Raw genomic sequence first — 13,008 nt, forward strand, 5'->3', positions numbered from 1 at the left:
AAACTGATTCATGTTTGCATCTTGTTTTTTTTTGGTTCGCGACTCTTGCGATTGTGATATTCCATACTTTTGCTATTTCATTTGGCAATAGCTTACTGGCCAAGACCTTGACTTGTTTTCTAAGAGTTAAGTACTTCTGCGACATCACTGAGTGAAAAAAAAATATATTTTTTTAAATGTTTTAACTTATGCGTTCAGTGTTCTTGATTCAAAAAAGTTTAATTGACTGTAGGCTACACGCAACTGCTTTACAACACAAGGAACGACTTTGTTACAACATGCACTTATGTAACATGATAATATAGATATATCGTATGTATTACTTCGTATTTATGTATATGTACGGGAAACATCTTCATTTAGCAAATTAAAAAACTGTTGATTAACGCAGAAGCAGAAAGTAAACATGTGCATAGACTGGAAAACGTAGCAGGGATGTTGTATTGAATGCAATTGCTGCAAGTGAACAAAAAATATATATTTTTAGAAAAATCAACTGCTTACTTAGCCGTTACAAAATGTGTTAGAAAATGCAAAATTCGATTCAGCTTGGTGTATGCAAAATAGTGTTATATGGGAATAAGCGTTATGCAATTAACCAGACAAATCTGTAATAGAAACACTAAAATTCACTTTTTATGCAAATAAGGGTTATATGCAATTAAGCGTGATGCATTTAAATGCTACGGTCTGTATCTATCCTCGTGGATAGTACTATTGGTAGGATTGCCGTCCTCCCCACATCGGGTGGAAAATACCCGAGTTCGAGTCCCGTCGATGACGTGAGGAATTTTTATGGGCCTTTTTCACAATGTGGCTGAGTTAGTTGGTCTCAGGCGAAGATAGAATGGTTTTTCTCCCGGAAACTCGGGTTTTTCGTACAGCAAACAGAAAATCGACCACAGAACGTTTACAAACAAACGTACTATATACAGAGCAATATGGTCTTAGTCGCTGATGCTCCTAAAATCTCTACTACAACAACTGTAGTAAAGGTCTTGCCTAATACAACTGCATTGAAATTCTAAAAATATAAATAAAAATTATTATTGAAGTGATCTATTACGGTTATGGTACTATTAATACTAGATCAGATTATTTTGTTTTCAGATTATTAAATAATGTAGATATAAAAGCCTGTGCCTGCACTCCCCTCTTTTGGGTAGGAGTGCCTTCTCTGTTGATCTCTCGGCGCTCACTCTTGTTTCTGTCTCTGTCATCAACTTGTATTCTTGCTATCCTTACTCACCCTTGTCAAGGGTGTTTCCCACTAGCGGCTTCTGCTCGTCTGAGGGATCCTCTCCGCGTGGTTCCCACTATTTCTCAACAATTTTTATTCCCCTTCCCTCTACCCTTACTTCATTTCTTGGGTCGTCTCTCTCCTTCCTTGGCAGGAGGGAGAATGCCCCTTCCTGGTGATGGAACATTCCAGTAACTAAGTAGCTAGATGAACAACACAACACTATATTCACGATACCCACACCTTCATCTGGCATTGGCAGATTTTGCTACTTCACAGTGACACCTTTACGCGGTTTGGTGGGGTGACCACTGGTACCGCTGACACACAGTTGGAAACTGGAAAAAGTGAATATGTACAGTATAAACTCGTATCTACTGTACATTCTACTACCGTATTTCCAAGAGGGGAAATTAGTTAAAAATTCAATACAGTATATTCATTATTCATTACTCAGTTGAAGAGTAATTTTTGTAAACAACAGTATGCGTTAGAGATTAATTAGTGTAGACACCCAGCAGATTCTCTTCTCAGCTAGATATGCAATAAAAGAGTATATATTAGTGAGGCTGTAATTACAAACAGCATCTCTGGAGGGGAATGTGGCCTACTGTACCGTTTGTCAAGTTACACTAGTTACAAAGTAAATTTTTGTAAACAGCATGTGACATCCTTTCTTCAACTAGAAGTTACAATTAGGATAGCAAAAGCTGCTAAGGACTAAACTGGGCAAAATATACATGAACTTAGAAGTGATTTATGGAGAAATCACGTGATTGCACTTTGTTACTATGATAGGTCGGACAGTTTGGTTCTGATTTCGTTTTTTCAAAATCACAGTAAATTATAGAGCATCACAAACACGGCAAAAATGAACAAATCAGTAGGACCGAAGCAATGGCCACCAGAACAAAGAATTATACAGTCAGAAAAGTTAATTATCGAAAGGTTTAAGAGTGGCCAAACAAAATGCAAATACTGTACAGTATTTTGCGAGTGTGGAATTCCACAAGTAACGATCGGCCGTGGGATGAAAGAGTAGCAAAATTTGCGTTTATTCGTAGATTCCGCAGAAGATGAAGTAGGCATTCAAAGAAAGAAAACTAGACTTTGCGAACACAGTGATATGGACTGACCAATACTTATACAAGTGGTTTCTACTGAAGTGTAGTAGTGAAAGAGTACCGATAAATGGGGCAATTTTAAAAGCATAGGCACTTAAAAAGCTACTTGGAGAAGATGATAATACATTTAAAGTTTCTGAAGGGTGGCTTTAGAGATGGAAGTCTCATGGGATATCCCAGGTTAGTCCTGTAAGTGAATCTGCATTTGGTGATATCAGAGCAGCAAAAGCGTTTCCTAAATCTCTGCGTAATGTGATTCATGATGGCGAATTCACGAAATAGCGCTGTACTTCTCCCCGACAAGTTAATGGATATTAAAAAGGCACCCAACAAAGCGGGCATGAAAACTTACAGAGAGAGAATTACTGTATGCAAACACTAGAAATCACAAGCTAAAGCCACTGTGCATCGGTAAAAGTCGAAGTCTCCGGCGTTTTAAGCACGTCAACATGAAATCTTTACCGGTGATTTATAAAAATAGCTCCAACACTTGGATGACAAAGTGATATCTTTGCTTCATGGCTTGAAAGAGGGCTTGAAAGTACCATCGATGAGACACTTGGTTTCCGAAAAACTTGAAAATAAGGCTCTTTTACTGTTGGATTTGGATCACTGCCCATCTCATACTTCGGCTGACGTTCTGAAATCGACAGATGGCAAGATCAGAGCCACGTTTCTGCAAGGAACACAACTGCACTAATTCAGCCCATGAATTAGAGCATTATTCGAGCCTTCAAAGCCTAATATCGTGGTGAGCTACTTGACGGTGTTGTGAACTCAGAAATTCAAGTTCTATAGAGGCGCCTCCGTAGCCAGGTGGGAAGGAGCAGCAGTGCGTAGCACACGCTTCTTGATTAGACCGGGGTTCGAGCCCGTCACCACCAAATACAGAGGATGCGGAAAGGTCAGGGAATGACCACCGCATATCCCGGAGCAATATGGCCTTAGTTGCTAATGCTCCTAAAAACCAAATAACAAAGAAACAACATAACAAACAAGTTCTATAGTTTCTGAAAACATTAACACCGAAAGACGTTACATACAATATTGGAAGAAAGTAAGCTCAACATCAATCGAAAACTTTGGGCAAGGAAGAAATCGCAGCCTCTGAACGGCGAGAAGACAATCGACAAACAAGGCCAGTGACGTAAGGAGTGACTTGTGTAAGAAAAAAGCACCAGAAATTACAAAGTGCTTGAGAACATTAATTAGATGACTTGGTTAGAACTTCAAAGTGATAGTGAATGTCTTTTTCTCATTTATTCCATCTGACCACTATTAAGAATTATCTACAGTACTGAAAAAACGCTGTCATCAGTTCCGGCAAACTAAATTACAGTACATGACTATTTTAGAAGGGATGGTAAAATATAAGTCCAGAACTGCATTGCTATTCTGGACTTTACCAGGTAATGCGTATTAGTAGAATGTAAATGGAATGATATAACTTTTAATACTTTTTAGTATGTATACTCAAAATATTAGTAAATAAACCATTTATTTACTAAGTGTTTTATGTTTAAAAAAAACAGGTAAAATGTTTTCGACTATAAAGCGCTTTGCTTATACTTAACTCGGGTATGTTGTTGCCTGATACTTGCGATATATCGACGTTGCACTGTATTTGATAATACAAATCCGGGAATAAAATAAGTGCCTTATTTTATTCCCGGTGGCGATTTAGAAATATTTTCGTTTAAACAGTACTCGTGTTACATGGAGTTTACTCTACATATTAAGAATTAGAGTCGATATTTACTTTTGTGACACTGGCTTTATCTAAAAAGTTTCTGGTAACTTTACATTTGTGTATTCAACGAGGGAAGTTCAACTTCGATAAGTAATATCTTGTATCAATGCATTCATTTCTTACACCATATCAAAGGAAGTTACTCATTGCCCCACCTTCAGGATTGAAATCATGCAGCGCAGAACAGAGAGTGCATTATAGTCAGCAATTCTGACTATAATGATTGAACTTATATAGTGTTGAAACCTCGCGATTTCAACGACTGTGACGTCACAGTCGTTCCCGGACCCACTTGACTAAAACCGGAAATTACAGCGATAGCAATATCGAAAAATCTACGAATTCTACTTAAAGCCATTAATATGAAATTTACTTTGTTCTCGTGTTTTCCGGGGTATGAGTCAGGCAATCTAAGTGAACGGAATGAATGAACATTGGAACGGGCTCTTTTTTTTTTATTTCATTTGTATATGTAAACATAATTTTCTTTCTTAGAGCAGTTTTCAGGGAGAGTTTCAGTTGACTGTTTTCTACATACTAGTCAAATTTAAAACCTCCATTAAAATGAAAATCAAAAATAGCGACTGAACCTTTAACTCTTTTTATTTTTCTTTGGCCCATTCCACCATTCTCCAGGGATGAAATAACTTGGGCCCACAGGTGAGTATCCTGAAGTAATGGCGGCCGCTGCTGCTCCAACTAGCACGTACACAACAAAACGAATGGCCAACACATACAAGGTACACCACAGTAAAACATTCCTGGCGTAGGTATATCGAGCCTCAGAGACCCCCATACACCGCCCCTTCGCATCACACGTAAATGAACGTCCCACTCACTCGTTTAGGATCATTCTTTTGAGCAGAAACGCTGTACAGTGTGTAGGCTAATAGCGTGAGCATGTTGATCTGAAGAGCTATGTTTCGTTCACGAGGTATCTGACCTCCCTGCTATGTGTAGCCTCACGTTAAACAACAGCGGAAGTCATGACCTTGGCTCACATTCCGCACGACGTTATTACTCCAACTACTACACTGGAAGAGCCGCTACGTAACTTTTCTTTTTTCCACACATCTTGATTACCTGATAAAGGCGCTTAAATAACTAATCCTTACAAGTATTTTCAACTTTTAAACGTTCACGTTTGAAAGAAACAGTTTTTCTTTGCGGTTGTGTTCACAGTGCCATACGGTAGCCATGACAACGGAAACGTTCTTCTGGCAAATATAATGTTTCGATATTTGGTCAACAAATATTTGGTCAGGCGATAAACGAATTATATATAAATACAATCATTCATTTATGTGCTATTAACATTATTTGATTTTCGTGGGAGCATAAACGCTACAAACTGTTACAATAAATGTTTATTATCTATAAGAGACTTGGGCTATTTTTATTAAATTTAGGCTATTATTTATTTTAGTACGAATTGTTGCATATTTCTGTAACCAATGGTTGCATAATTTGTCACTAGGGGTATTATGACAAGTGTGAACAAAAGTGTTCTTCACAAATTACGGTAGTACAGATTTTGCTAAATTAACTTTTTTTATTTACTGCATATATGTAAGTATAAAACTATTTTAACTATTAATTTATTACTCTTGACGAATTTTGTTTCCACTATCAAACTGCACGATTTCGATCATGTTGCAACTCAGGCCTAAAAAGTTATGTAAGATGAAAATGCAACTCTTGCGCTTGCGTATTATATACTATGACATCATTACAAAAAAATTGATGTATGGCATTTAAGAATGCGTATTGAATATTTTGTGTTATGAAGAAAATTTAATTTACACGAATAGCAATGAAAGTTACCCAGATTTACAAATGATTCGTATATTGTTTAAAAAAAAAAAAATAAATAAATAAATAACCAAGAGCATTTTTGGACAATATTTGAGTTCTCCCTCCCAAATAAATGGGTGGCATGCAAACACGCTTCGCAAGATGGGGAGTAACATAACTGTCTTGCAACCACAACCCTTCTTGCTTTTTAAATTAATGAGTGCTTGATTGCCTAAGTTATACAGTATATATTTTACTGTATGTTTTAATGAAAAGCGTAGATGTATAAGTTGACAGTTCAAGCATAACCTAAATGTGTTTTGTCATACTGATGAAAACGAAGGCACACTTCTGATAAATTTTTCACAGGCGCCAAAAAATTGATTATTTCACCGCTCTTCCGTGTAATTGAACATCGCAGTTTTTAAATTATTTAATTTTTTAAATTCTTGAGCTCATGAATGCTCAAGAGTTTATAACTTCCACGCCACTGTTATTGGCTATACCTTAGGCGTACTTTGCATAAAATAAAATACACATAAAATAGGAATAAACTCCCTTATTACAAGATAAGAAAAAATACGGCCGCTGGCTAGTTAAGGTTCGAGAAGCAATTTGATCCAGCCTGCCAGAGATGATGCGTGGAAAAAACAGCCAGTTCTCAATACCTGAACGGGTTTTATTGGGGTTGATTCCTGTCATGTTTAAAAACGCACCCTTCAAATTGCACCTTTTTTTTTTTATATTTAATGACAAGTTAACGAAGTGGGTGGGTATTAAAAAAAATAAGCTGCGAAACACGCCATCCAGTAGTCGCCACAAAAATCTTGTCTCCCCCCACTTCTACCTAAGTTTCCATTCTCGGCATTAAATAAAGTCTTTCTGAATATTGGTTTTTGTTTCAGTGTATGAAACAAAACTTATAAACAGCATTTCAAATATTTTTTTGTTTTTTATCCACAGAGAATTCCTTTTTTTTATTGTTGTTGGTTATAAATTGGTTTTTGTTTCAGTGTATGAAACAAAACTTAAAACAGCATTTCAAATAATTTTTTGTTTTTTTATCCACAGTCTTTTTTTTTTTTGCGTAGAATATCGGTTCGCTTCCTATGTGAAGGAGTTGCCATGTATATTAAACCGTACCTCAGATAATCAGCAAAAATTATCAAATTGAATATGAATATATAATTTAGCTTTCTTCCCCACTTCTCCGTGTTTTTTTTTATTATTATTTTATTTATTTATTTTTTTTTTTTTTTGCAGTTCACAATTTTGATTAGTATGGAGAATATAAAGAAAATTTTAATCAACTTGGCGTCTGGTTTCAGTCCTAAAATGATTCAACATACAGAATAAAAATCCTTTATCTAATTGCTTTTTACGTAATGAAGCCCAATTCACTTTTTATGCATCACACGTGTCAGTACAAACTTGTATTCGAAACATAAAAAATAACTGAGAAAAAAATTAAAAATAAATGAGAAATAAAAATTAACAATTATTTTCTATTTCTTTGAAGACTTGTGCATATATACGATATTATATAGTATCGATAATTATTAGTATAATATCGATATAGGATCGATTATTGCGTATTGTAATTGAAGCTAATTATCTCTCTGTAAAAAAAAAGTTACTCTTTTTCATTGTATTCAGAGTCTAATAACCATGACCCCACCTGTGAACCATGCTTCTGTAGTATTTAAATAAATAAATAATTGGCAACGAAACGCTAAACCCATCTGACAGGTTCAGTGCCAACACACTGTCACTGCCTTTCGATTACGTGATCCATCTCCTAACCGAGTTATAGGACAATCCTTACAGTGAACAGAAACTGTATACTTTCATTTTGCTAACCATAAACAGAGCGCTTTTTACTATAACGCTCAGTAAATTTTAATTAGCGACTATAGTCTCCGTGAGTGGGTGTGTGCTCATCAATTAATATTCGATCGATTAAAACTACCATTTCTATTGATTAAATTCTCAGAATACTGTTCTTAAACAACTATCTGTACTTCCTCCTGAACTAACTATAACGCGACTTAAAAATAATATCTATGTACTCACCAAAATCAGCGAAACCAATTTTCCTTTATTATTATTATTTATTTATTTTCTCTTTCTGTTTTTTTTTGGAACGTTGTTTCTGTTCTGAAGATTATCATAAAAACAAAATTATTAAAGGGAAAATTTTTTGATAATTTTGTTCCTGTTTTAAAGCATTTCTTTGTCTAAAGATATTAAAGATCATTTCTCTTTAAATAACGTCTTAATTCAGAGGTAAAGCATTATCATGAAACCTTCCGGTCACCTCTAATATTAATAAGCACGACTTGAAATATCATTTATTACAAATTTCAAAATATAGCCCAGACTAAATATTAAAATATTCTGAAAATACAATATAAACAATGATAATAATGTATGTACTTTGAGGGTACATTATTATTGCACTGGGTCCCCCTGAAGTGTTGGGGGGTCCCAGTGTGAGTACAGTTTCACATTTCCTTGCTCCGGTCCTAGGTATAACTAACACATGACAGAAGTTTTTGTTTAATATGGATTTAAAATTCTCCAAACGACAGAAAAATTCTCCAAACGATTTGAAGTCTTTTGGAAAATTTTTTTCTCTCTCTCTTAAAAAAAAATCACTTGATTTAACATAACCGCATACGAAAGCGTACATTTTTAATTTGATGCCAAATTTAATAGCAGCACACTTATCCGCACTGCATCACCTCCAGGTATTACGTATTTAAGCAGAAACCATGTCAGTGAACAACCTAAATTCTCATTAAAACTACGCCGAACTTAAAATGTCAATTAGATACAAAATCATGTACACACTCCGATGATGATCGTGCACAGAAGCACAAACACACTATTTACAACATCGCCAGCAATAATTAATCAATTATCTTTTCGGCAAACTTCACTTTACGTAACTAATCACAACGCTAAACGAATAAACAACGAAAAACAAACAAAATAAAATCTAAGGCCAGTTACCTTATCGCTTACGCACCTTGAAAGCGTACAAGCCGTTGAACAGGAAGGTAACACACAATGTTCAACATAAAAGACAGCGAGCAATAAACCAATGTGCCTATGCAATTCAGTGGAGCCTCACAACCAAGGAAACTCTGCCGCTTACCTCGATAACAATCACTACGGTACTTTTCTTGTTCTAAGCACTTGCTAATGGCATGTGCGATCACTGTTCTTCAAAGAGCTTAGTTGGTGAAGGGAAAGGGACCAACGGAAAGTTCAAGTGCTGGCAGTGCTAGGAAAATGAAACAATTGATTTAGAAATGAAGATGATTAATTAAGAAGTATGAAGCAGGACAAAGTTTTTCATCTATTGCACGGAATTAGGTCTCGCTGCTTCTACAGTGAATACTATTATTTAAGAGGACAGTGTGCTTATAAAAGAACATGTTAAAGGATCAATGCATTTAAGATGAACAGTGATCACAAAACAGCATTCAGGTGCTATATTGAAGATGGAAAAGCTATTAATAATATGATTAATGTATTATTATATTGTTATTTTATTATACGTGTTTGTCGCGCTTTTAATTTTTATTGTGATTTTTGACTTCATTGTGATTATTTTATTTATTATTTTTTTAAATTAAATGTATGTGAGAGTGTGTTGTAGATATGTAGAAATTCTGGAACGTATTCAAGGGTTGAATATACGAAATAAAGAAATCTATAAACGTTAACTATAATTCTGAACGGTTGCAACTATGGCGGTTTGAATTTCAATAATTACTCGTATTAATAAACGTTTTACTAGGTGTACATACGTTTCTTCGCATATTTATTTTTTATTATTTTTATTGTAATAATATATTTTACCCCAGGGGCTCACATCTGGTGAGCATGGGCTTGGCACACCCAGGGTCCTAAGCTAGATATCATCATTCTTCTCCTTCTTGGTGATTCTCTCTCTCAGGGTGACTCAGAAATTTTTTTTGGCTGGTGCAACATAAGCCTCAGGCTTTCTTGCACCATATGGCTAATAATATTATTATTATTACTATTCAAAACTTCATAGCTATTATTATTTATTATATTTTTAATTCATACATAAATAGCTCCGTCACTGTTCAGAATTGGACATACAGTACAACGTCGATTATCTGAGCTAACTGGGACCAGGGTTGGTTGGGTTAATCAAATAGTTCGGATAATCAAATGCATGAGAATACCCAGTTTATACCAAAGAAAGTGTAATTAGGCCTACAATAAAATTATTGTCTTCTTCTTCCAGTCGCATAGCTCCTTAGGAGCTGTTGTGGCCACCAACAAATTCCTCAACTGCATCGATCGTGTGCTATACGAGCAGCATCGCAAAGTATCGTGCCCAGAAGTTCACTGATCCTATCCTTCCACCTAGTTGCAGGTCTTCCTCTGCATCTCTTCCCCTCGGTTTTTCCTTCCATTATATTCTCCAACAGAAAGTTTTCCCTTCTTACTATATGACCAAAAAAACTTGAGTTTTCTTCTATTGATAATATGAAGAAGAATTTTAGGCCTGCCAATTTTATTCAATACCCACTCATTTGTTCTTCGATCCAAGTAAGCAATACGCAGTATTCTCATGTAACACCACATTTCAAATGCGTCAATTTTTTTCTTGAAATTCAGCTTCAGATTCCATCCTTCACATCCATAAATGGCAACTGGAAAAATTAACGAATCAATGATTCTCAGTTTCGTCTTTAGGGGCAGATCATGATCTTTCCATAATTTTATCAGATCAGCGACAACCTTTTAGCAATTGCTTGTCTTTTTATATCGTTTGAGCAGTCACTATTTTTATTTATTCTTTACCCTAAGTAATGAAATTCTTCAACTTCTTCGATATCTTGTCCATTAACCTTCATTTTACTGGAACCTAGATTATTACCAATCACCATAATATTAGATTTACACACATTCAGAAACAATCATTTTTTCTTACTTGCTTCACATACTCTCCTCAGAGTTTCTTTAAGATGATCTCTAGAATTACAAATTAGCACAGTATCATCTGCATAATAAAGGTTGTTTATCTTCAGTCCTCCAATTTTGATGCCAGTCTCTAAATATTCCAAAGCTTCACGCATGATATCTTCTTCGGCATAAAGATTAAAAAGGTGAGGTGACAAAATACAGCCTTGTTGACATTGTGAAAAAGTCCGTGTTTCCCATCTTCGTTCTCACAGTTCGTTCCTGTTCCTGGTACAGTAGCTTAATCAGCTGAATTGGGTGGATTGGGAAACCCATAATAGTCATCGTTTCCCATAGTTTCTCATGTTGAACACAATCAAATGCTTTTTCATCAAATTATTGTACGCAAGGTTATTACTACTGTATTTTGAAATATGAAGTATTATAAAAAATAATTGATTTAGGAAATGGCTTGTAAATAATAACCGAAACGTTTTGAAGAAACAATGTATATTATATTTATTTTGAACTTACCTAATTGTTTTACATGATTTCGAGTATAAATCACATTTTTTATTATTTATATAAACAGAAATAAACAAACAATTTAATTGCATACAAATAAACAATATAATGAACCTTGGGAAGGTTTATTTTTTAAAATATATTATCTTGAATTTTTATTTGAACCATGCGAAATTGTTTTTTTTTTTTTTTTTTTTTTTGCGGCGAGATCTCTCATGCTCTTTAATAGGTTTCTCTTCTTCGTCGTCATCAGAATCATCTTAGTTAAAGTCAGTACGTTCTTCATCCTGGACTAATGCAACAATTTCTTCTTCGGTTAAAATATGATAACCAGGATCACCAGCATCATTATTTAACCATGCCTCTGCATTACTTTGCCCACACTCAGAAAATCCGGGAATCCCTTGAAATAAAGTTACAATCTCACCAACGTCTTCACTTAAATTTTGCACATGTGTGACCGCCTCTTCGGCTGCACCCAAAAGTTTATACCATGCCTTTTTCAGATTTCCCTCTGACAACATGTTCCAGGCACCTTAATGTTGAGCTTCTTTGAAAACTCAACAACGCTTTCTTCTCTCTCTGGTAACAGCAATCGACGCAAGGCTTGTCATGGAAGACTGTACTGGGTCCATACAGTAGCTAAAGCCAACATTTGATTTTCCTCAGTTTGAATCTATGCCTTCTCAGGTTTGAATTCTGAGCAAGAGGAAGAGTCCCATCAACATTGAGCCTGCTCAATCCATTCAAGGCCTTATACACGTCAATCAGATCGCCTCGCAGGTGCCTAGTCTCCAGAAGCTGCAATTTTCAGAACTTAAGCCTTTCTTCATAAGAGCACCCCTTTGTTCCCTTCACCAGTCTTGTTGCCCTTCTCTGTACTCGTTCTAGCAACCCTACATCCTTCCTAAAATGAGGCTTCCAGTACGAAGTACTCAAGGTGTAAGGTGTAGCCTGACCATTGCCTTATACAAGGGGATAATCACCTCCTTATCCCTGCTCGCAAAATTCCTGTGTATGATTGACAATACCCCATGACCTACTCTGGCAACCTGTCTACACTGCTCAGAAAACTTCATATCTGACTGCACAATTACCCCCCAGGTCTTTTTCATTCTCCACTACCCTGAATATAACACCACCCAGTTGGTACATTTCTCTGGGGTTACTCTTCCCCCCCTTTGTTTTTTCCCCTTTCGCTTTTTGGTATATATATGTATGTATGTTTGCGTATATATGCTAAAAACCAATATACAGGGTTATTCAAAATGAAGTCCGGGGTTTCAAACAGTTCCTGTACACACATGAGCAGACATAGGAAGAAAAAAATATTTCCAGAATGCAAGTATAGTAATGAATTTTTTTTTACATACCTCATAAATGTTCAATATGAGAGCCTTTAGTGAAATCGCACTGAAATCGCCCAAAATCGCACATTCTGCTTATTCACTTTCCCCGACAAATGGGAGGTCGATTCATCAGAAAAAATCACTCTGTCAGCAAAGTGGCGTTGCACAACGGTAACAGATTTACTTACATGAAACTCCAACACAGTAAAAGCTTTCTCATTACATTCCGAAGCTATGTCGCAACAGAGCAGAATTGGAGTCACAGGCAAACGAACGACT

General features: G+C 35.7%; 1 protein-coding gene across 1 annotated transcript in view; it reads right to left on the reverse strand.

Annotated features, from left to right (window-relative positions):
• Nucleotides 1–9,138, reverse strand: part of LOC150087761 (transforming growth factor beta receptor type 3-like) — a 371,467-nt gene extending 362,329 nt beyond the window's left edge. The window contains exon 1 of the mRNA XM_090369867.1: nucleotides 8,924–9,138. The gene's annotated coding sequence lies outside the window, so the exon portion shown is untranslated. The remainder of the gene's footprint in view (nucleotides 1–8,923) is intronic.
• Between the last annotated feature and the right edge of the window lie 3,870 nt (nucleotides 9,139–13,008).

The sequence above is a fragment of the Mastigoproctus giganteus genome, chromosome 3 (assembly GCF_048544385.1).
Source record: "Mastigoproctus giganteus isolate SK-2022 chromosome 3, ASM4854438v1, whole genome shotgun sequence".
Lineage (NCBI taxonomy): Eukaryota > Metazoa > Arthropoda > Arachnida > Uropygi > Thelyphonidae > Mastigoproctus > Mastigoproctus giganteus.